This window comes from Rattus norvegicus, chromosome 7 (genome assembly GCF_021556685.1).
Source record: "Rattus norvegicus strain SHRSP/BbbUtx chromosome 7, alternate assembly SHRSP_T2T, whole genome shotgun sequence".
In the NCBI taxonomy this organism is placed as follows: domain Eukaryota; kingdom Metazoa; phylum Chordata; class Mammalia; order Rodentia; family Muridae; genus Rattus; species Rattus norvegicus.
This window is the reverse complement of record NC_141540.1, coordinates 46793749-46819794: the sequence shown is the minus strand read 5'-3', so window position 1 is coordinate 46819794 and position 26046 is coordinate 46793749. Positions and strand designations below refer to the sequence as shown.

General features: G+C 34.2%; 1 protein-coding gene across 5 annotated transcripts in view; it reads right to left on the bottom strand.

The window, feature by feature from the left end:
• Mgat4c (MGAT4 family, member C) overlaps nucleotides 1–26046 on the bottom strand; it is a 760784-nt gene that overhangs the window by 382925 nt on the left and 351813 nt on the right. For 4 of the 5 annotated variants that reach the window (NM_001437982.1, XM_087556315.1, XM_087556314.1 and 1 more), the window contains 1 exon segment: nucleotides 14291–14399. The gene's annotated coding sequence lies outside the window, so the exon portion shown is untranslated. 5 annotated transcript variants of the gene reach the window in all.

The window sequence follows — 26046 nt, the reverse complement described above, 5'->3', positions numbered from 1 at the left end:
ATTGATGAGAAACTGTCTTTTGTACCACTGTGAGGTAAATATTGTGTGTCAGTGCCTTGCAATTTGGAAACCAGGTGTATCATCACATATATGCATGCAAGAGAAACAAGGTTTTAGAACAAGTATCTGATTAAAGTGTCTTGCAGAATATGTGTCTTACTGACATGAACATTGACATCAATATCATGATCGCTATTTTTTCCTTTTCAATTGTTCATTATTTGAACTTTTTATTAAAGATAGATCCTTTTCTTATACACTATACTCTGAGTACATTTTTTCCTCTCTCTAATCCCAGTTTCACTCAATCCCCCCCCCCTTTCCATACATATCCACTCCCTTTTTGGTTCTTATTAGAAAAGATCAAGTCTGTAAGTGATCACACACACACATACACACACACACACACACACACACACACACACACACAATGTATTAAGATAAGTCATAAACCATCACATCAAAGTTGTACAAGACTAACCAACAGAAGGGAAATAGACTGAGAAGTCACAAGAATAAGAGACCGAGCTTTTCACACACTTAGGAGTTCCATGAAAAACAGTCAATTGAAAGCTGTAATATATACACAGAGACCCTCATGCAGCCCCATGTAGGACTAGGCCCTGTGCTTTTACATCAGCCTCTAAGTTCATACAAGACGAGCTTAGTTCTATTAAATGGCCTTATTTTCCTCTTCTTCTTGATCCCCACTGTCTCTTATTCACTTTACCTCTCTTCTGCTGGGTTTTTATGGGTTTTGAATAAAAAACCCTTAAATAATAAAAAGTATATAAAAGTCTTTAAAATATATTTGCATGTAACAATATTTGTCAAGCTAAATTATATTGTGTTCTGGCAAATATATTTTGTCGCTAATCTATGGTAACTATTGACAAGAACTTACTCTGAAATCAGTTTTTGTAGAAATAATCAAGCTAAAATTATGTCATTAAGCAGGTAGGAGATGACAAGACTGACATCCCCATAAGACAGTGTTTAACAACAGACACAGCAATGTACACTGGAACAAAGTGAAGACAGAGCCACGTTGAAAGAAGATGATACAAAGTTTTAAACACAAGCTAGACTATCAAATACTAAAGTCAAGAATACACATAAAAAGACCTGTGGCCTTAATGATAACTTGGTTTTAGAATTTCTGAATTTCTGACCTGTGAGAAAATAGATTAGATTTTAACTTACTAACTTTGTCCAATATTGTCACAATAATTGCATGGAATTATTTTCAATAAGATTACTCATTAGTACTGTTTGAGGATCAGTTAGCTCTAAGCACGTGGCAAATACTTCTATACTCACAGAATTCTTTTCAGTTTCTTTTTATAATTTGATACTCTAAAACATACATGAAAACAGTATGAACAAATGAGTAAGAGTATGATATATGTCAGTCAAAATTAAAAGAGCAAATTTTCTCATATGAGAAAAGCATATGAAAAAGGATATGGGGAGATTTGTTTATTTATATGTATATATTTGTGGTGTACATGTTTGTGTGACTGTATGCAGCTGCATGTGTATATGTGGAGACAAAATGTATCTTACTCAATATCTCTCCAAATCCTTTATTGTTTTAAAATATTTTACTTTATGTTGATTATATATATGTACATAATGTATTTAGATCATATTGAGCCTCACATCATCTCATTTTTCCCTTCAATTCTCTGTGGTTATGTACTTCTCATACTTTTTTTTAATTAATCAACATTGATTGCATGACCATGTTTGTTGGATTATTTTCTAGAGTATAGGCAACTCACCAATGTCTAAGCCATTAAAATAAAATTATTCACCCTTCTCTAGGAGCAATCAGCTATCAAGAAATACAGGTTTATAGTAAGAATGAGTCTTTACGAGGCTTATTCTGAATTATGATGGAATACAGATAGGCTTAAGTGTGTTGCACATCTAGTTCAGGTAACAGGACAAGTTTTTGTGAGCTCATGAGTGTCATAGTCACGCCATTTACAAAATACATCATTTCATAGCACTTTGCCCCACAGAACACTTCCTGAACCTTGATGGAATATTATAAATATTCCATTTAGGGCTAAGGATTAAACATCCACTTACTCTCAGTAAACATACTCATTAGGAGTTTCTGCATTCTTCCCTGATTGTATACTGTTCATATAGAAAACAAGCTTCTCTGAGAAAGGCTTATGAAAGTACTAATACATGTCTGTTAACTTAAGTATTTAGAAGGCATTTGACGACCACCGTATCATGCTCATTTAGTACAAAAACAATGCTTAGTTTGGTCAAGGAGATCCCGGAGGAACCTCAAACAGTACAGACTACTGCCATTGTAGTTGATGGCCCTGCACCAAGTAGGATACGACTTTAGTGCTGAAAACATCACACTCTTTAGTCATAGGGCAAACAGAAATTACAAAAATAGAGCTAAAATGTTGCATAGAGTCCATATCTGTTTTTGTTTTATGTTTGCTTGTTTTTTGATGTTGTTGGTATTGGTTTTGTTTTTTATTTAACAGTGCTAGAAAAAGTATGCAGGATACTATGGGGGTAAAAGTTATTAATAATTATAAGCATAAATCATGTATCCATTTGTCAAATAGTAGCATTGTGGTTATAGGGTAACACACCCTTCTCTTATGCATGTAAGGCCAACTTTACAGGAGGGAATACATGCCTAGTCACATAAACTTGTTTCAGAATCCATGGTTGGGATGGTTATAAGCACCTTAGTTTCTGAGGCAGAAACCTTCTCTTAGCATACTGATCACACATAGATTTGGTTAGATTGGGTTCCCAATGACCTCAAGTGATTTCCTTCCTTCTCCTCTGCCATACTCTGTTCTCCACTGCTCTGATTATAGATCTTCTCCTCTGTGTTCTGCTTGATGTCAGTACTGGATATCCAAACTCAGGCCCTCATCCTTACAAGCAATTATTAATTGAGCCAGAGTCTGCAGCATCAAAATGGATTATATTTGCAAGGCTAACAAAATGAAGACTTAGAAAACAGTAATTCTCCTGCCTCACAGACTTGAACAACCTCATTTAATATTCTAAGCCACAAAATATGCCAATAACATTTTTATAAAAAAAATCTTGTGCTGAAAATAATCAGAAAGAGGAAAATTTTTAATGAATGTTTTCTTGTCTAACATTATATAAATAAGAATTGATGAACACTGTATTAGATTCCAATTAACATCTAGAACTTTATTATAAATTAGTATAATATATAAACTATCTTGTAAATACGTTATCAATGAGTATAACTTTTTATTTTTAATAGTTTTCAAAATATTACAAACTATTCACTGTTATCTTAACATTCACATTCAAACCTAATTATAACTAGTGATGATAAAACAAGATGAAGCATCTATTTTGGGTTAAGCTAGAGTCGATTTTGGGTTTCTAACACGCAATAGGCAAGGAATAAATTGCACATTTGGAAAGAGAAATGTGAAACAGTTTAAGAATAAAGAAAAGTATTGGAAGACCAAGGAGAAAAGAGAATCTGAGAGATTTGAAATGTAGTCAGCATAGAAAAATTGATAAAGTTGACAAGGCTTTGCCAAGAAAGAGTTTATGACTTTTCAAAATAGGGTTGGCTGAAAGTTGAACCCAAATAATCTGCTCAAATAATTCCATAGAAAAATCTTAAGGTTTGTTTTCTTTTTCCCACCAGAAATAATTTTCATGCTTCTCTATAGTTTGGGGAGTTATTACATATATTGAACCTGACTTATATTAGAAAGCAATAAAGTAAAACTTGTTTCCAGACTTCATTCATGGTATTGTGTTTTTTGATAAAATATGTTCATGGGTAACCAGTATAACATATTTGTCTATTTATATCCTTTCAAAGATATCTTACTTTATGAACTGTTCTAAATATGGATATATTGATATTGGAAAATAGTTAAATTATTAAATTTAATAATTTATGCACAAAGACTTTCTATTTTTTTTAAAGAACAATTGCCTGCCTTTATTCACTTTATAAGCTAGCAACTAAGTCAGCAGGGGAAAACCTATAATCAACAATTGTTGCTAAATTCCTTCCCTGGGGGAAGCATAATCAAAAACATTAACAAATCTATGCCTCCACCCAAGATACCAAAGACAAACGTAGTAGGTACAATTCTGCCACAGTTCTCCTTGGAAAATCATGAGTTTACTGGACTTTCAGAGGATAAAAGACGAAGGGTTTACTGGAGCATGGGTGCTCTCTTCGCACACAAAAGCCAGATTGGAAAGTCACACAGAGACTTTAAGAAGGGAAAAAAATCTCTGAAAAATTCTTGTTGAATATCCATCACACAGATTTCTAAATATTTTAATAACATTAATATTTAAAAAGAAGTAAATTTTGAGAATGGAGCTCAATGGCTAAATATTAAATCTGTATGTAGGGAAAGTGCTTAGTTAGAATATTATATTCAAAATAAGAAAATCTGATAGTCTGCCAGTCTTTCGACTGGCATATGTGTGTATGTTTACTTATAAAGATAAACGTATATAAAACCCACATAAGATAACTTTATCAACCATACACTTACAAGTTAGCGACTGCTTATAAGCTTGATCAGATTTATCATTTACATCAATAATATTCATGTCAGCCATAGAGTAACTTCCCAGGTAGAGGATAGAAACCCCTTACTTTACCCTGAAAGATGTTAAGGTAGAGAGTGTGATATTTTATGGCCTCAAGTATTTATTAAAAAGAAAGTTAGGGTTAAATTAAAGGCATACAGTTCAATGGATAAGTAAAAATCGAAAGTTAGTTGGAAATAAAAGGTTTATGTGGGTGTTTTCGTTGTTGTTTTGAACAGTTTTATCTTATGATATATTCTTATGATGGCTGGGCAATCAAAAGGAAACTATTTCCAAATGCTCATTCAATCACTACATTTTTCATAGAAAAAGGAATGGATTTAGGGCCCTGCCATTGAGGAAGGTCATCTTTGATTTTCATTACTAAGCAATGTCTTGAATATATAAGAATGACACGAATACCTCTCACTTTCTAATGTAAATATTGAGTAGAGGGCATGTGACAGAAATTTAAAAAAAATGTTAGGAATGAAAGCACTTAGAATTAGTTTAAATATGATTTTCTTTCCTTTTCAAAAGAAGCCACAGCAAAATCCATCCTTTAGAAACAGAAGTTAATGTTGAAATATGAACTGGAATCATGGGTTATTCATATAGTTGACACAAAATGAGGTTTGCTAGTTTTCTGAATATGCAAATTACTAGATAATAAGTTTATTCATGGAGTATTTAAATTTAGCAAGCTTTAAAGCTAGGGCAAATCTCAGTAGCATATAATGCTGAAGTATTTTCAGGTTAATTTTAAATATTCCAAGGTCCTCTCCGTAAAACATAAACCACAGAAGATACCCACAATGCATTGAGAACCACATTGTTCTTTGGCTTTGTATCAACTTGCATTTTAATGCACCCAGCCATTTGAAACAACTCAGGTCCAGAAATATGTTTAACATATAAAAGTTACCACAAAATCTATTTGACTTTTAACAAGAAAAATGAGTCAATAATATCTCATATTATATTTCTTATAATGTTTGAATCTTCCTATTTAATATTCTTGATGCTCTGAATGTTCTTTAAAATGGTGCACATTTTAAAACTATTTTTCTACCGAGCATATTATTTTGGAGAACATGAACAAAATTAATTATTAGGAGGCTCAGAATCCTAAGGGGTATTGTGAACACACAGACACACACACACACACACACACACACACACACACACACAACCTTTAAACTTGAGTCTCATTTTACTTGACTTTTGAATTTTTCTGTGACAGAAATAAGGCTAAATATCTTCATGAATGTTATTAATAAACAGCTGATGGATTTCGTAATGTCATTTGGGATATATGTCAGTTTATAAGAGTTGTTCTATTCCACAATGTTATAATGAATAGATTTTTGGAAATCAGACTCTTGATAACACGTATCAAATATTATGATATTTTATATATTAGATCGAATGGATTCTCAAAATTTATCTGCTGTGTAGTAATCATAACAGTAACTCTTTTAGAAAATAATTTTTCACAAAATCATATATTTACAAATTTCTAGAAAAGTTTTGATATTTTAAAGATCTTGGATTAAAGATGAAGCATAAAATCTATATATAAACCACAAATACTGAATAACATGTGTAACCCAGCAAAAAAAATCTAGGAGAAGTAATGGCTACAAGAATTAGACACTGAGAGAGATTTTTGTTTGTTTTTTTATTTTTCTTTCTTTTTTTTTTTTATTTTTGGAGCTGGGGACTGAACCCAGGGCCTTGCGCTTGCTAGGCAAACGCTCTACCACTGAGCTAAATCCCCAACCCCTTGTTTGTTTTGACATTGTGAATTTTAACCTAAAAATCATTCTCAATTATTTAACTCTATATAGAAGGTAAACTTCGGAAGATAAACAAGGTTAATAGTACTTTGGTCCTACATGGCATATTTTATTGCAAGGATTTAAATTGCGTTTCAATCAAAGAAGAACTAGAATAACATAGAATTGCTTCTGAATGTAATTAAGAATACTTATTAATCTAGGAAAAATTTCTTGGGCATTCCACCATTTCTTTTCCAAATGTCTTATCCTTCCCTTTTCTTTACCCTTTAGTTAGCATAAATATAGATTGAGTTACAGATTTTACTTGTTATAAGTTGGTAGACATAATGTTCATGTCAAATACCTTGGTACGCTCAGAAGTTCTAGACAGTTGTATTCGCCACTAAAGATAAAAAAAAAAAATCAGTTTATTGCCAAATGTAGTCATAGATTATCAAAAAGAATATCAATAATAAATTAATATATTTTGAAAACATATCACTTTTGATCTTGACAATCATTAATTTGGTGTATCAGATAAAATAATAAGAGACCCACAACACAGTTTAGAGTGCTGAGTTACCTCACTCACTCAATCAACTCCCTAACAATCACCTTTGGATTGAATCAAAATTAAACCTTTAAAAACTGACTTTTATGACCTTACTAGCTTAAAGCTTGAAAGTAACATAAGTGGCTCTGGTACACGAAACTAACCGAAACTTGGAATTCAAACAGGTTGCCATGAAGAACAGGACTGTGTGAGGGAGGAGTGATAGAGGCGAGTGTGACAGAGAAGGATGAGAAAACATTCACAGGACTGTGAAAGAGTGAACGGACAGCATTTCTAATAAAATCTGTTTCAAGAAAAAAACTCATATCGTCTTCTACCAAGATCATTTGGATAGTGTTTTCTCTAAGACCTCATAATTCAGCAGAACACTGTAAAATAGTCTGAAGTATTCGCAGATATGAAACTGGGTGTCATTTCATTGTAATATCTTTATGGTCTTTCAGATTCATTGAAAGCAAACAACAAGGATGATCTTGGTTACAATGACAAACCAGATTTTCTGCAGTGCATTTCTGCAGCAAAGGTTTAATGTATCTGATTTGTCAAAGTCAAAATTCTTGCTAATCTTTCCTGTCACTGTCAAAGGCTGGGAGTTCTCTGAGTTGTGTGGAGTAGGGAGACTGATATAGAATAGGTAAAAGTTACCCGCACAAACATCAGAATAAAATGATCATTTGGAACAAAGTTTCAAAAGGAATTAGAAAATCAGCTCTGCTTTCTAAGATGACTTTTCAGTTCTGTCACTTTGCTGTTAGTTAAATGGAAGTTAATCGAACTAAATATACTGTGTAGTTAAAAAACGCCTCAGTCTACTATAAAATACTACTATTAAATAGTATGGATTTTGTTTCATTGTACTATCTTAGCCTATTATTATTGACGTTAATATCTAATATTCACTCCTTATAACTTCCTAAAACATTACTTTTATAAATTGTTTAATATGAAATAAAATTATTTATGGTAAAGTATTAACAAATATCACTTTATACCTAGGATTTCCAATTAAAAATTATAGGTAGTCTCGGAAAGTGTATACTTAGCAAGCTTTCTTTAAATTCTATCAATATTAATACATTTTTTCAGGAAAAAACAACTAAAATTTGACCACTAATATAATGGTATCCTCTCCTATTTAACCTAAATGTTACTGCCACTGGTAACTTTTGCTGAGAACTGCAGCTGACACTGAATTAGATTGTAATCTAAATTCTATTTTCGGGGGGGGATGACTTATGATAAAAGTGATAAAGGCAAAATGAAAAAGAAACTGGTGCGTTAAAACATGTATATAGAAATGTACTGGGGTTGGGGATTTAGCTCAGTGGTAGAGTGCTTGCCTAGCAAGCACAAGGCCCTGGATTCGGTCCCCAGCCCCGAAAAAAAGAAGAGAAAAAAAAAAAAAAAGAAATGTACTATGACTAGTAGCCCAGCATTTGTTTCCCTCGACTCAGCTTATAATGTAAGTAAAAACATTCCATGGAGTTTTATATTTGGTTTAGAAGTCTCATCCTCAATTTTGTGGGAGTTATAGCAAGTGTACCTCCAGGCTCACATGCCACCTTGGTAGACTGTTTCCCAAGAAGCTGAAATTGAATAAAGGAGGAAAACGGTCCCTATGCTATCTGGAGACACCTCCATCCATTTTTATATTTTGGAGGAAAAGTAGGTAGTATCTATGCCCTAATTTTAAATAACTAAATATCGAGAAGCCTCTTTGCAACGCATTACTATAGCAAACCGACATTCTCTCATTTGGCGAGGAAACTGCTGTGGTGTTACTTAAGGTTAGCAATGTGATTTTTCTGCCTGGGTTCTACCCATTTACTCCTCCTGTGCTCACTGCTCATGCGCTGTGCTTCCCAGGGATGATGAAAACGTGTTCTAGCTTACTTCTCTAAGGATCTAGGTTTTTAACTTACCGTGAAATCACTTGCTTTTCATTTTTCTGGGTATAAAGGGATGAAGTTACATAATTACAAAAAAAAAAAATCTACCCAGTTAGTTTTCAAGATTATCCAACACACGCACACGTAAGCGAGCATGCTCACGTCTTTCCGCATTCAGAAAGAGCATGTACAGTCTCAGCACTGGTTCACATTGGTTCAGTAATAGAAGATGTCATTCTTTTTTATATGATAGGAATGAATTACCTGATTGCCATATAATTTCTAAAATGTCACAGAAAGTGCAGAGCCTTCTCAAGCCAATGGGATATTTAAAAGCTATTCTGCTAAATGTAACAGTTTTAAATTACATCATATTAAGTTATAGAACTAAGAAATGAGCACATTATATGTAATCCTTAACCAAAATTATTTCATCTAATCCTATAAAATTGATGTCATTATTTCCATTTTAAAGACGAAGAACTGGAAGTTGGTGGCGCTTGGTTTAATTATCCATGCTATTAACAATAATAGGGATGAGGGAACAGAAAGAGGAGACACACTAAGGCTTTTGTGAACTTTTATACATTTTTTCTTAACTGTGTTTCCATTAGGAAAGAGGAGAAAAGCAGCAAGGTGGAGGTGGGGTGGGGAGCACTGAAAAGCAGAGTTAAGTTCAGTCTGACTCTTGTCTTTGCATATCCCTGGATAGAGCAGACTCATTTGAGAAGTATGATGAGGTTATTGGTATCAGGGTCTTAACATCAAAAAATCCAGTTATATTTATAAATTGGTAAATTACCTGTATATCTTAGGGATACATTGCCGGGATGAGGCACCATAACAAAAGAACATTGTTTAGGATAGGTTTTATTCAGTGTCACTCCCACATTACTGTCTGTCATTAAGGGAAATAAGGACAGGAACTCAAGCTGGGCTGAAATTCAAAGGGCAGAAATACTAGAGACATTCTGTGCTGTTTACTATCTTACAATCCATAGCTTTCTCAGCCTGCCTTCCCATAAGCCTCAGGGTTGCAAAGGAGTGGCCCTTCCCTTCAAGGGGTAGACACTCTTCCATCAATTAGTAATTAAGGAAATACACTACATACTTGGTGCATCCCAGTCATATGGAACCATTGTCTTAATTGTGAGTCCTCCCTCTCAGATGAGTGTAGATGTGGGAAATTTATTTGAGTAATTAAAATATATATGTGACTATATTTTTAATCAACTTGACCTAAAACTATACAGCACAACCTAATAGGTAAGGAAGGAATTAATATTGATTATCAAGTCTTCTATTTTCCGAGTATATAAATAATAGCATTCTAGAAAAGAAATTTTAATATGAGAGGGTCTATATATATAAAAGTTCATATAGTTATTTATTAATCATCTGTCTATGAAAATTTATAACTTGTATGTTTAACAATTTTATGGAGCAGTAATTGAAAAAATAAAATTACATATTAAATAAATTTAAGGCTTCACTTCATGTACAATATATTTTATTTAATGAAAAGATTAAATGTAGGATTTTAATTCAGTATAATGAAAAGAAGTTAAAATTTAGCTTAAAATTTTAAACTTCAGTGAAATTACAGATCTATCAATAATCTATCTACATATATAATATCTATCTGCATATATATTATCTACCTACCTATCTGCCTATCATTTATTAATCTACCATATCTCAATCTAACGATTCTGATTATCGCCCTTAGCATGCTTATCACACTCTTATTATTTATCATCTCTGTAACTATCTCTGTACATAATATTTCAGTGCAATGAAATTGGCTTAGCTTATTACTACCTATACATTGTGATGAGTTTGGATTGAAATTAGTGAAAAAAGCATATGGCTTTGGTAGTAGAAGAAAATACAGACACAATATAATTGTTGAAAATATAAAAATGAATATAGTTTTAGCAACATTCTACTACTAAACATTTTAACATATTAATGCCTATTAACATGTTTCACACACATCAGTACACACACACACACACACACACACATCCTATTTCAATATATCTATTCTGTTTATCATCATTAAAATCTTCATCATAATCTTCCAATTTATCACATCTGTGATTATCTCTATATAACATTTTCAGTGCAATGAGATTGACTTAGCTTGTTATTGCCCATCCATATAAATATATACTCCATACACACACACACACACACACACACATGCATATATATATATATATATATCAACTAATCTACAGTTATAACACTATATGACACTCATATGTCACAAAACTATCCAACAAATCCTGATATGGAAGGAAAAACTTAGTATTGTTTATTTTCTTTTTTTTTCTTTTTTTTTTTTCGGAGCTGGGGACCGAACCCAGGGCCTTGTGCTTGCTAGGCAAGCGCTCTACCACTGAGCTAAATCCCCAACCCCAGTATTGTTTATATAATCTTCAATTTTATATCCACTTCTCACCAGTTCAGGTATCAATGAGGACAAGGTATAGTAAGAATCTCAGGGCCAATGTGGTTGGTATATGTAAAGACTAGTGTTTTAAAGATGTGGCTTGGCAAATGCACATAGAAACACATAGCAGTTGTGATAATGTGGATAAGACCTACACAATCTATGTAAAAAACTATTTGAACAACGAGAGGGGTGACGGGAATGAATGTTGTACAACTACCCAAGTGACTGTTTATAGCTCTTAGAAGAGAGACTAAGTACCAGGTTATGGGTTTTATCTTGTAGAACCTGCTTTACATATAATATACATTTGTAACTCCTATGATTTTGTGCCAGTATTGTACTGTCCAGATAGTTCTGTCCACGTTCATCATTACTGTACCTCTTACAGTTCACAGATGTGAGCTGTAATGCTGATGGTTTCATTTCTCAACTGTTAGCTTGCACAGCACTTCCCAGCACTACAAAAGCTAGATTTTAGAAAAGAAACGTTTAAATATCAACTTGATTTTACAGTAATCTATGTTTGAAGTGAGTGGTGTTTTCAAAAACATGGGATTATGTTCAAACTCTCTTGGGCATGCAAAAGCTTGTTTTAATAGCCTAGAGCATTTGGCAATGTAAGGAACCTGATGACTAACAAATCTAAATGAATTAACCCATATCTGACATCTGGTACTGGGCTTTATTAACCTGTAGTGTCTACTAAAGGCATTAGTTGTGTGTGTGTGTGTGTGTGTGTGTGTGTGTGTGTGTGTGTGTGTGTGTGTGTGTGTGTGTGTGTGTGTATGTGTGTGTGTGTTAGCTCTCACAGTAGTACATTTCTATCTGAATTCCTTGCATTTTAGTTAGTGTTAGTTGTCCCTGACTATCTATGCTCCTCTACTCTGACCTCACATTTCCTAACTATTAACTCTTCCTGTTACATTAATTTTTAACCCCAACCCTTTTCCCCTTCGGGTTTTATAGTGAAGTAACTTAGAGTTTTAGAATGTTTTCAAAAACTATGAGCAAAGGACATGGATTTTGTATATGGTTAAAAAAAAGCTGGGAAGTCTGTGTTTGGCAAACTATCTGGTGGCATCTAGTATAAACCATGCATCTATTTATCCACAAGTATGTTACTTTAATAAGCAGAAGTAAACTTCCAAGTATTCCCTAAATAAAACACAGCTAAACGTTCAGAATAAAGAAGATACATCAGGCAGAGGAAACACTTGTACAGTCAGAAGCAGAGGGCATGAGAGCAAATATTTGTGCCAATAAAAGATGAGAGAACAGTCAGATTTTCACAAACGTTAAGCTCTGTGTATTTAGAAGAAAAATAAAAAACAATAAAATAAAAAACATCTAGAGGTGACAGTTAGATAATATGTATTTTCATAATGAATAGACAGGGAGTAAAAATAAGTTTCAAAATTATACTTTGCTGATGTGTGGGATTCTGAAATGATATCTTTAACAAATCACAGTGGTGTTATTCTTTTATAATTAGAGTGATGAACTTGCTTGGTTTCCCTAAATCTTGTTTTTGTTTTTTTTTCTCCACAGTGTTAAGAAAATTGGGAAAATATGTTTTACCAGGATCATGTCTGAGACTGGAGATAAGAGAGAGCCATATACGGTGGACTTGACATTTGGAGCAGAAGGGAGAAGTAGAGAGTGTGGACACAAGGCAATATTAGTACTGTTGACATGGCTAGCAAAAGTCAAAGTGTGAGAGTCTAAAAGTCTGCAAGGTTCTATAGCAGCAGATTCGCACTGTGACTCATTTGCTGTGCTTGCAATTTTCTGTCTTTGGAATCCAGGTGTGAGTTTACATGTGTGCATGTATGTATGTACATATATGTGCATTTGTGTATGTGCTTACATGACTTAGTCATTGCAAATTATATTTTGTAGCTAGGAATGATATTCTGGTGTATAAATCATAAAAGGATTCCATTCAAACTAGATGGACACATAACTATGGATGGAATTGAGTAGCCAAACTAAATAAAATTGACAGATTGGATTTATATTCAAATGCAGCTCTTATTTCTTTTGAAATTTATATCAGTGTTTCTAAGTTAATGCTTATTTAAAAGAGTGGAGTTACAAAATTGAAAATGGAAAGCCATTAGCCTATGTGGATTTACATTGTTATAGCATGTAAATGAGATATTATATACACGTCATTGTATAATTAAGTGCAAAGGTTCACATACAATTCTGCATATACACTCACCTATGAAATTTACTTGAATAAATATATTTACCTTCATGGGCACACACACATGTGTAGACACATATAATATGTATCAATATATACACATGTGAATATATAAATGCATACTGATTTTTTTCTTATGATACAGATGACTTCATGGACAGCTGATAATGTGTAGAGCTTTTTGTGTACTTATTGATTAGCAGTACAGGTCGGAAGATAAGAACGACAAACCATACACGTTGCCCACTTAGACACATTTGGTCTTTTAGTGTTAAAAGGAAAATCCATATATAAACAAATTCACCAGCGTTCTTATCTACAGCTTTCCCCATTCTGAAAATGAAGGAAATTAGAAAGCTCCAAAAGTTTGTCACTACTCCCAAAGGCATACTTATTGGTGGTGAGTGGGTGATCATTCACTACAATATCGGATAGAGGAAAACATAAACACACAGATTAAATCGCTATAGTTTCAATAGTCTTCATCTTGACCAGAGTTATAGTATTAAGCATCACATAAACACACATCCATTCATCACTTGAGGAGCTCTAGTTTTCTCTACTTCCAATACAATTTTAGCGCGACAAACAGAACTTAGTGTTATTATTTTTCTGCCCAATATAAGGTAAAAGACATCATGAAAAAAATCTTAAAGCAGAAAACATTTTGTAACTTTTAACTCAGAGCCTCTGCTCCCTGCCAGATCACTACTGTCTGAAAGGATCATGTATTTAATTCTTACCATAGAAAAGAAATGAAACGTATCTCTCTCTTACCAGACAGACTGTTGCTTCAACCTTGTTGTGGCATTCTGTGAAGGGAGTTCCCGTTTTGGAGACAGATCCAAAGTGGCTTTGTGCGTACAACTGATCTGACCTCCAATCCCTGCATACAAACACACACACATACAAAAACAGCGTAATTGGCTTTCAAGAAAGTGGTGTAAACATTCATCATGATGTCAGTTGCATGTTGAATCTAGTTGCTGTTACACTTGTAGACTTTTTATAAACAGGCTGACTACATGTCTCCTTTCAATTCCAATTGTTCGAATTTCTCCATTTAATGCAGTGATGAATATTTTTGAAGAAAGCATGGAATTGTGTCAGGTCATTGTGTGGACACCTTTAGTTTCTGAAGATACAGTCTCCAGAATTGACGAAAAATACACAGGATTTTAAATTAAGAGGACAAAGTATCATAAATTTATTGCCTCTATATTTTATAATTGGAAACATTAAGACTACTATTTATATCATTATGCTAAAGAGATGGCAGTATTTTTCAGAGTCTCTCATTTGTTATTTTATAAAAGTGAACTGAACATTCAATATCTCTCTTTTTCACAGAAGTCACATCAATGATACCTACAAGGTACACCAGAGTCTGAATCCAGCTGTTCTGTGTTTCTAAGTCTCATTAAAAATTCCACTGTACTTTTGCCCAAACCTTCAAAGAGGCTTAGTCACAATAACATCCTTTAATTTTATGGGAGCAGTGATGGAGGTCACATAAGCCTAGTTCTTCTTCTGATTTTTCACATTCAAAATTTATGGGAACATTAGATGATTATAACTATGGACATCATATCCTTTTTATGAAGAGAATGTGAATATTAGATCAAAACATAAGCTTGAATAAAAACCAAAAGTTCAAGCTGAATCATCCTCTGTGTTGATCTAAGCCATACATTGATCTGACAGGGACACAAACATATTATCTTTGTTTTGCTTCCTGAGTGTGTAAAAGATGACTAATGGTTATTAGCTGTCCTAAAATGACAGACTAAAATCTAAAAGCTTAGAAAGAGAGGAGTGCTCATTGCAGTTTTCGAGCCATCGTTTTGTGTTTATACAAATTAAACACAAATGCAAAACAATGTTATGGCTTTGTATATTAAGATCGCATAAAATTTTAAAAGGTATAAGTTATTTCAATGTTTACAAGTGAATAAAAATTATATATCCTACAAATATAAACATTAATTGCTGAAGGATACCTAACTATTCACCCACCAAATTAAAAAGACATCCAGAATCATCAAGGCTGAATTTTCCTTATTTAAGTGTATCTCTTATATTGGATCTTTGAAAATAATGCATTTAAAGCACACCTTCCCCGCCCCCCTTAGAAAACTAGTGGCAAATAATTGCAGAAGTGACCAAATGACATGAAAGAATTATTTTTATCTTAGAATTTTTAATGATTTTACTGGAAGAAATGTGTTTATATTCACGTAAAAATTGACAAAGGTTTATCAATAATAACAGACTAATTATTTACAACTGACACTGAACTTATTCTTCATAGTATTTCAAGATGATTTTTAAGATTAATTCAGTCATTATTCTCAATATCACATTTTAGTATATTCTTGTGTGTAGACATAAAGTAATTGCTACAGACGTCACAGTCAGGTAATAGGTTTCAGGGTAACTCAATTATTATTGCTTTACTTGTCCATATGACTAAATCAAGAGTCCTAAGGTTATGCTAAATGAAAAAATTAAAACAGTGAAGCAAAGATAAAAGACACAGTCCTATGGTTTCATGTCAGGTAAATAGCCTAAGTTGTTTCTAGTTTCTGTCATTTTGTTACTGTACAAGTGTTCCCTCTTTATTTATCTCTTTTTCTTAACTCCATAGCATACATTTTTTGTTTCAAACATTGTGACACAGCTTTCATTATTAATATGATACATTACAGATATAGTTAGGATGGCCTTGTTGGGCACCAAAGGAAGGAGAAGCCCTTGGCCCTGTCAAGGTTGGATTCCCCCAGTGTAAGGGAATGGATTGGGAGGGATGGGGAGGGGAAAACCCTTATAGAAGAAGGGGAGGGGAGGGGGATAGGGGGCTTATGGACAGGAAACAGGGGAAGGGAATAACATTTAAAGTGTAAATAAAAAATATCCAATTAAAAAAGAATACTTACAAAACAAAAGTAAGGAACTGAAATTCTAGCCACTTTGGATCATAAAAAGCACTTAGGATATCCCTGAAGAGAAGATAATTCCCATTTGTTTCTTTTACTTTAAATTACTGATCATGAATAAAAAATGAAGCTTAACAAATATGAAGAATCACTGTGCTTATGAGAGAAAAAATGCCTTAAACTCTGTGTAGCAAATTGCAGTTCCTCTACACCCATGCAGGTACACCTCAGTACCTCCCAATTGTTTTTAAATTCACTTCCAGCCTTTTTAATGTCAAATGGAACACTTCTCATGTGTATCTGTTAGTCTTCCACAATACATTTTTCTCAACATTGTAAAGTATTGTTTTAATATTAATATTACTGTGCACTTAAAGTCAAAGTTCCCCTAGGCTTTCACACTTCCCTTTTGCAGTGCAATCTCCTCACTGGAATCAGTAATTCAAATTTGGCCATTTATTTAATGGAAATTGGAATTTGCTAACACTACAAAAGTATCTATCGCATTTCTTAGCAACAAATTCATAAAGAGCACCCCATTTGCCAAGTCAAAAAAAATAAATACATAAAGACTTCAATTTACTTAACTTCCAAGTCTTGACTAATTTCATCTCAGAACATTTTCTTTTCATATCTATAAAAGTCCTTCAATCCTCTATAATTCTGATATCATGAAGATCTTTGAATCTCAAGTTTATTTTATGCCTTCATTGTCTAAATAATTCTGAAATAATACTTGACTAGTTAAGTACCTTCACTGATCCAAATGTCTCTGTTTTGTTTATTACTAAATTTGTATCTATATTCTAGTCTTTCTATTGAACTGTGTATGATGCTCCATTTTTGTATTGATTTGGACTGTTGGATACTCAGAAACATTTCCTTGTTAAAAGGTGTAAGTTAATAACACCATATTTTGTTGACCTTTTATAAGCTTTTAATCATGTGTAATCATGTGCTTCATTGTAACAGTTTTCATAAATACATATACTGTATTTTGATAACATCAAGTCTCTACTATTTTTCTTGCTCAATTATTCTCTCTTATTTCTCTTCATACTTTCCTCTTTAAACTTAGTTCCTTCTACTTCAAAGGCTTTATTATAGCTGTTGTTTTCAGAGGTTTCAGTCCATTGTGGCAAAGAGGTTCTTATAGAACACAACAGCTCACATTAGGGTGGCAGAGAGGCCTGAACTTGATGGAGTCTTCTCCCTTTTCCCTTTTATTATTTCTGATGGTATTCAATGTCAAAACATCTCACAACAAAGCCAAAAGGAGAAAACCACAAGCACATAAAGCTACCTACAGAAGCAAATATAACAGGAACCAACAGTCATGTCTTTAATCTCTCTCAATATTAATGGACTCAACTCACCTATAAAAAGACATAAGCTAACAGATTGAATACCCAAACAAGATCCAGCATTTTGCTGCATACAGAAAAACACCTCATTAACAAAGACAGACACTCTATCAGAGTAAAAGGATGGAAAAATGTCTACCAAGCAAACGGTCCCAAGAAACAAGCTGGAGATGTAATCCTAATATCCAATAAAATAGACTTTCAACCAAAAGTTATCAAGTGTGATGTGGAAGGACACTTCATATTCATTAAAAGGGAAAATACAACAGTAGAACGTCTCAATTCATAACACCACATTTTTGGAAAAAATGGTCCTACCTTCAGTCTTTAATAGTTTAGGAAAAGTTAATAATAGCTTAGTAAAAGCAAAAGTTAATAGTAGCTCAGTAAAAGTGATATTTTATTTAGGTGAGCTTCAAAAGAATTAAGACAAAGTGAGAGAAATCAATCAACTAGTTGTTCACCATGAGTTTAATAAGTATGAAGTATAAAAATCATTCCTTCAAAAATTTATACTTCTCAGGGTTGGAGATTTAGCTCAGTGGTAGAGCGCTTGCCTAGCAAGCGCAAGGCCCTGGGTTCGGTCCCCAGCTCGAGGAAAAAAAAAAGAAAAAAGAAAAGAAAAAAAAATTTATACTTCTCTTATTGTTATAATTATAGTCACAGATAAAATGTACTGTTAAAAGCTATTAAAAACAATGACTTCATGAAATTCATAGACAAATGGATCAAACTAGAAAACATCATCCTGAGTGAGGTAACCCAATTACAAAGAAAAAAAACAACAACAAAAAAAAACATACCATATGGTATACATTCACTGATAAGTGGATATTAGCCCCAAAGTTTGGGTTACCAAGGAAGATACAATCCACAGACCACATGAAGCTTAAGTAAAAGGATGACCAAAGTGCAGATAATTCAGTCCTTCTTAGAAGGGGGAAAATATTCATAGGAAGAGATATAGAGGTAAAATTTGGAGCAGAGTTGGAAAGAATGGCCATTTAGAGCCTGCACCACCTGGGGATACAGCCTATATATATTTATATCCACCAAACCCAGACAACATTGCTGATTCCAAGAAGTGTATGCTGACAGGAGCCTGATGTAGCTGTCTCCTGAGAGGCTCTGCCAGAGCATGACAAATACAGAGTTGAAATCTTGCAGCCAGCCATTGAACTGAGAATGGGGTCCCCAGTGAAGGAGTTAGAGAAAGGACTGAAGGAGCTGAAGGGGTTTGCAACCCGATAGGAACAACTATATCAATTAACCTGAACTCCCAGGGACTAAACCACCATCTAAAGAGTACACATGGGCAGACCCTTGGCTCCTGCTGCTTATGATGGCCTTGTTTGGCACCAAAAGGAGGAGAAACCCTTGGTCCTGCCAAGGCTGGACCTAGTGTAGGGGAATGTCAGGTAGGGAAGGCAGGAAGGGGTAGATGGTTGGGTGGGAGAAAAAGGATAACATTTGAAATGTAAATAAAAAATATCCAATAAAATATAATAAAATAGATGTTTTCAAATAAAAAACGAGGAAAATAGTACCAAGAGAAAGTCAAAAAGTCAGAGATATACCTGTGAGAAGTGGGTTGGGGGAGAGTTTGGAGGTATGGAGGGAAGGGAAAGTCGTTGGGATATAGTACATGAGAGAAGAATCTATTCTATTAAAAAAATTAAGTTTACTATGAAATTTATGTTGCTATTCACTTTAGAATGACTGATTTTGTTGGGTTATGCTTAGCATGTATATACCAAGAATCTATATGGTAGTGGTGGTGGTGTGTGTATGTTGACTAATTTACTGTGTTATGTAGCTTTCAGGCTATATTATTTTGTTGAAATGCTTGTGATACATGATAATATGTCAATGGTTCATTATGATGATACTAAAAATCATATCATTGATAATTATGACCTTATCATATATATGATATATATATTTTTTATTATTGATATTAAAACCATATCCATTTGTCTTCTGTATGGACCTCCATTCACAGGAGATGAAAATCCTATTTGGCTTATTTATTTCATTCTTCTGGTATACCTGGGTGTGATACTCCATGGATGAAAAGAACATTGGTATCACAGTTACCACAATTGAAGTATCAATATGTGGATATGAGGTAAGCATTTTTTAGTTATAGCATTTTATTGGAATTTTTATGTATTTACATTTCAAATGCTATCCACTTTTCTTCCTCTCCTATCCCCCCTGCCTCCCTTGATTCTGTGAGGATGTTCCCACTCCCATTCACCCACTCCCACTTCAACACCCTGGCATTCCCCTACACTGGAACTTGGAGCCTTCACAGGCCCAAGAGCTTCTCCTCCTATTCATGCCAGACAGTGACATCCTCTGCTACATATTTGGCTGGAGCCATGGGTCCCTCCATGTGTACTCTTTGGTTGGTAGTTTAGTCCCCGGGACCTCTTATCATGCTATGCATTGATTCCTCACTGTGAAAATAGGATGGTAATAAGCCCACTGACTCATTGTTGGATTTATAAAAACATAACTCTAATTTTTAAGATAACTTCAAGTAAGACAGCTCTATATAAAGATAATGCTAAATTTATAATAAGATTCATTTAAATTGGAATAAAATGTTTTAATAATATTCCAAAAATTAAGAAACTGGGGTAGCCACCATAGAGTACAAAATGCTAGGAAAACAAGAGGTTCCTAGGCCCCAATGATGAAATACTCAACAAAGGGGAGAGAGAACCTGGAGATACTGTGTGGACAGATTAGGCATGACCCCAAATTGAGTGATGGGACAACTCACCCTTCTCAAAAAATTTAACCCAGAATTGCTCCTGTCTAAAGAAAAAATGGGGACAAAGTGTAGGGCAGAGACCGAAGGAAAGGCCAGAGATGCCCCACCTAGGGATCCATTTCATATTCAGCCACCAAACCCAGACATTATTGCTGATGCCAAGAAGTACTTGTGGAAAGGGGCCTGGTATAGCTGTCTCTTGAGAGGTTCTCCCAGAGCATAAACAATACAAATGCAGATATTTGTAGCCAACCATCAGCCTGAGCACAAGGGATCCCAATGGAGGAGTTAGAGGAAGGACTGAAGAAGCTTAAAGGGAAACTGAAAGTTTGCAACTCCATAGGTAGAACAACAATATCAACCAACCAGACCCCCAGAGCTACAAGGACTAAACCACCAACCAAAGAATACACATGGAGGAACCCATGGCTCCAGCTGCATATGTTGCAGTGGGTAGAATTATCTGGCATCAATGAGAGGGGAGGCTCTTGGTCCTATGAAGATTTAAGGATCCACCATATGGTAATGCTAGGGAGGTAAGGCAGGAGTGAGTGTGTAGCTGGGGGAGTACCCTCATAGAAGCAGGGAGAGGGGGTAGGATGGGGAGTAACAGAGGTGAAATTGTGAAGGGGGATAACATTTGAAATGTAAATAAATAAATTAACCAATAAATTTTTTAAAAAGAAAGTATAAGCACTGTACATTAATATACAAAAGTTGTCTTTTAAGTACTTAAAATACTTGTTTGCACATAGTCAGTGATTTGTAAACATAACTTCAGAATGTAATGAAACAAACAGAGCAATAAATGAACAATATTAATAGGACCAATATTGATAATAAAACCTAATAACAATGAATTGTAGAACAGGAGAAACATTCCTGAGTTGTGATTTTTTTATATTAAATGCCTATTTTGAGCATCTACTTGTTTTGAGAATGTTGCCAAAGGAAAAAAATGAAAAAAATTGACACATATATCTACAAGTAAAAGAACTGGGTTAGTAAGATTATAAAGTTCAGAGATCACTATCTACTACTAAAGAAAACTCCAACACTGGATACAAATCTGTTATGATAAGAAGGAGCAAGACTAATTGATTTATTTTCAAGGAAATATACTTGGGTGGACCATTGTTTAATTTCATCATCATAAATTGGCTTGTTTTATATTCTTTCTCAATATTTCCTCCATGGAAAAGAAGAAAAGATTGTGTTCCATAGTGAAAGGATTAGTGTGAAACAAGAAAGTGAGTTCATAGTGAGACAAAGTTAACAATATAATATACTTACAAATGAACAAATAACAAAATATATGATTAACATATATATATATATATATATATATATATATATATATATAAAATTTGGTTGAGAATAATCCAATGCCCTAGCCCATTATTTGTTCATGCCACTTTACAATGTTAACTAACTCTGGTATGGCATTTCAGATCGAGTATTGTATGAAAAAGTGGGAGAAGTAGAGAAAATCCTGAGAGATCAGGGGAGACCACCACTTCTGCTCACATTCCTGGCCCCAGAGGAACCTGTCTAGTCGCCTCTGGATACAAGAAAATAGTAGCAGTCAGAAACATGAACCTTCTGGTTTCTGCCTGTGCTCTGAACTGAACTGAACTGATCCCACTGCTCCCTCCAAATAAGTCCTGTGGAGGAGAGAGCTGGACCCTCAGAAGGGCAGACAATCCTGAGAACTCAGGGGAGACCACTACTTCTGCCCACATTCCTGACCAAAGAGAAAATCATTTAGTGCGCTCTGTGCCCTCTGGGCACAGGGACCTAGGAGCAGTCATGGGCAGGACCCTTCAGGTTTCTGCCTGCACCAATAGTTGAAAGTCAGTCTTCAGGAGCATTGACACACCTGAGAGCAGACTTAAGACAAACCATTCTAGGCAAAGCAACCCACCTGGAGTATTCAGGTCGCACAAAACCAGGAGCAGCTCTCTATTCCCAGATATGGCTGAAAGAAAACAGGTGTACAGAAGTACTGACACATAGGCCTACAAGAGGGTCAAGCCACTGTCAAAGACAGCAAAACAAGCTAACACCAGAGATAACCTGATGGCTGAGGCAAGCACAGGAGCCTAAGCAACAGAATCCAAGACTACCTGGTATCAACAGAGCCCTGTTCTCCCAGCAAATACTGGATATCCAAAGACACTAGAAAAGCAAGATTTGGATTTAAAATCACATCTCATGATAATATTAGAGACTTTAAGAAGGACATAAATAACTTCTTTAAAGAAATATGGGACAACACAGGTAAGCAAGTAGAAGCCCTTAAAGAGGAAACACAAAAATACCTTAAAGAAATACAGGAAAACACACCCAAACAGGTGAAGGAATTGAATAAAACCATTCATGGCTTAAAAATGGAAATAGAAACAATAAAGAAAGTACCAAGGGAGATAACACTGCCTTTATATGTTACTTAATCTTTTCCCTAACTGCTTTTCATATTCTTTCTTTTTTTATGCATTTGGTGTTTTGACTATTATATGAAAGGAGGAATTTCTTTTCTGGTCCAACCTATTTGGAATTCTGTAGGCTTCTTATATGTTTATGGGCATCTCTTTCTTTTGGTTAGGGAAGTTTTCTTCTATAATTTTGTTGACTATAAACTGGTCCTTTAAGTTGGGAGTCTTCACTCTCTTCTATACCTATTATCCTTAGGTTTGATCTTCTCATTATGTCCTAGATTTCCTGGATGTTTTGGGTTAGGAACTTTTTACATTTTACATTTTTTTTGATGGTTGTGTAGATGTTTTCTATGGTATCTTCTTTCTCTGAAATTCTTTCTTCTATCTCTTATATTCTTTTGGTGATGCTTGCACCTATGACTTGTGATCCCTTCCCATGTCTTACCAAAGTTATGTTCATCTATTTAAGTCAAATGTTTCCTTACCTCTTTCAGAAAATGTAAGTGTAGTACCCTGACATCTGTCCTGTTCTCTGACCTCTCCACTCTCCTTTTGTAGCCACAAGTTTCTCCAGATGCTTGAAGGTTCTTATCCAAAGCACCTGTTGTGAGACTTCTGTAGCTTGTTCCAACCTAGGAGCATGCATAGCTCAAACACAGAATGGGCCACTAGGTTAAGACACCTGAAACCATGTTTACAGAGATTGCCGGATGAGAATGAGAAGGTAAATACCTATTTCATCTGCGTCTTATGGATGATACACTGCATGCCATGGTCCATATAGCTCTGTATCATTAAACTAGCCTCAACTTCCTGGAAGATATAGAATCTTTCAGGGTTGGAGAGATGGTTCAGCATATAAAATACTTGCTGAACAGTATTGAAAATGAGAATTCAGGTCCAACACCTATGTAACTAATGAGGTGCAGTAAGTGTAGACTATACACCAAGGGTTCAGACACTCTCTTATCCACTCTACTTGTGTGCAGGAACATGTGTGGATAGACTTATACGGACGATGATGACAAGTAAAACATAAATATGAATATAATAAGCCAAAACTTTCAACACCACAATTTATTAACAGCAAAAATAGATTGTTGATCTGAATAAACATTTTTAAAAGAAGAAATAAACAGCAACAAGCCTATTTAAGATTAGACACACACATGAATAACTAGGGAAAAGAAAATCAAAACCACGACATGATGTGACCCCATTTTAGCTCCAATGAGTTTTATAACAAAAACAAAAACGAAGTGTCTGTGAGCATATGGAAGATTTATATACATTGGAGCTAATATAAATCAGCATCCCAAGTGTAGAAGCATAGAAATTCATTTACAAATGAAAATTATGCTTGCTATAGGATCCAAAAATCCCACGTTTTTGATATAACTAAAGGAAAATTATTCACTAAATCAAGTAAATAAATGTACTAAAGTTTACTGCGGCCTATTTACAGTGATCCTGCTATGAAACCATCAAGGTTCCATTAAGCAACAAATGGAAAAATGACATGGAAGATGGAAAGTGAATGCTATTCAATTTAGGACATTTCTCAACTTCATATTTAAATACAAAACAAAAACAAAAAAAGCCAAAAAAAAAACCCCAAAAATTCAACAGAACAAAAATAGGATAGCTAAAACAATAGAAGAACTGCTAAGAATCTCACCATTGTTGATTTCCAGCTATACTACAGAGCTATAGTAACATAGGAACAAAAAAGTCTTAAGTTTGACATAAAAGCAGATACATTGATCAGTGGAATGGAAACAAAGCCAAAGACATAAATCTATACATTAATGGTCACCTGGTTTTTGATAAAGAACGCCCTACCCATAACCAACCAACTAACTAAAAAACAAAACAAAATAACAATAACAAGAAAAACAAAACACAGTGAATAAAGAAAGCATCTCTAATAAATGGTGCTGGTCAAGCTGGATGTTTGTATGTAAAGAATACAAATAGGTTCATACTCATCACCCTGCTCAGAAATCTAATCAAAATGAATCAAAGACCTCAACATAAAACAAGATATACGGAACCTGATTGAAAAGAAGGTTGTGAATAACCTAGAACTTATTGGTAGAGGTGAAGTCATTCTGAACAGAACATCATTGGCTCAGACACTAGGATCTACAGTTAATAAATAGGACTTCATGGAACTGAAAAATATCTGTGAGGCGAAGGACAAAATACAGTATGAAGAATAGGAAAAGATTTTAGCAATTCCACATTTGGGAGAGAAGTAATATCTAAAATATATAAACAATTCGAGAGAATAGAAGTCAGAAAAAAATCCATTTAAAAATGGGATCTAGATCTAAAAAGAGAATCTTCCATAGGAAAACCCCAAAATGTCTGTGAAATAAATATTTAACATTCCTAGCCTTCAGTGAAATGCAAATCAAAACCACTTTGAGATTCCACATTATACCTGATAAAATGACTGAGATCAAAACCACAAGTGACAGCTCATACTGGCCAGTGGAATATGAGGATTACGCCTTCTCTCCTAGTGGGTTTGCAAACTTGTCCAGCTACCATAGAAATCAATATGCTCATTCCTTGGAAAGTGCTTGGAAAGTTGGTATCTGTATAACTCAGAATCCAGCTGTACTATGTTTTGGCAAATAACCAAAGGACCATATGGACTTGGGCAAATAACAACAAAATAAAACAAACAAAAGGCCAAACCAAACAAAACAATAAAAAAACCCCAAAAACAAAAAACAAAACAACAAAAAACTTGGACTCTTCCTCAATCATCTTCATTGCTGCGTTATTCATAATAGCTAGAAATTGGGAACAACCTAGATGAGCCTCATCAAAAGAATGGATAGAGAAAATGAGATAAATCTTCCCTTTTCAGTAAGACATTGAAAATAATTTGCTATTTTTCTGTTTCAATTTAATACTTCCTAACGTTCATTTTATTGGGGCTGAATACAATTGATTTACCTGCTATACTATTTTGATTATTCGTTAAATGTTTCAAGTACAG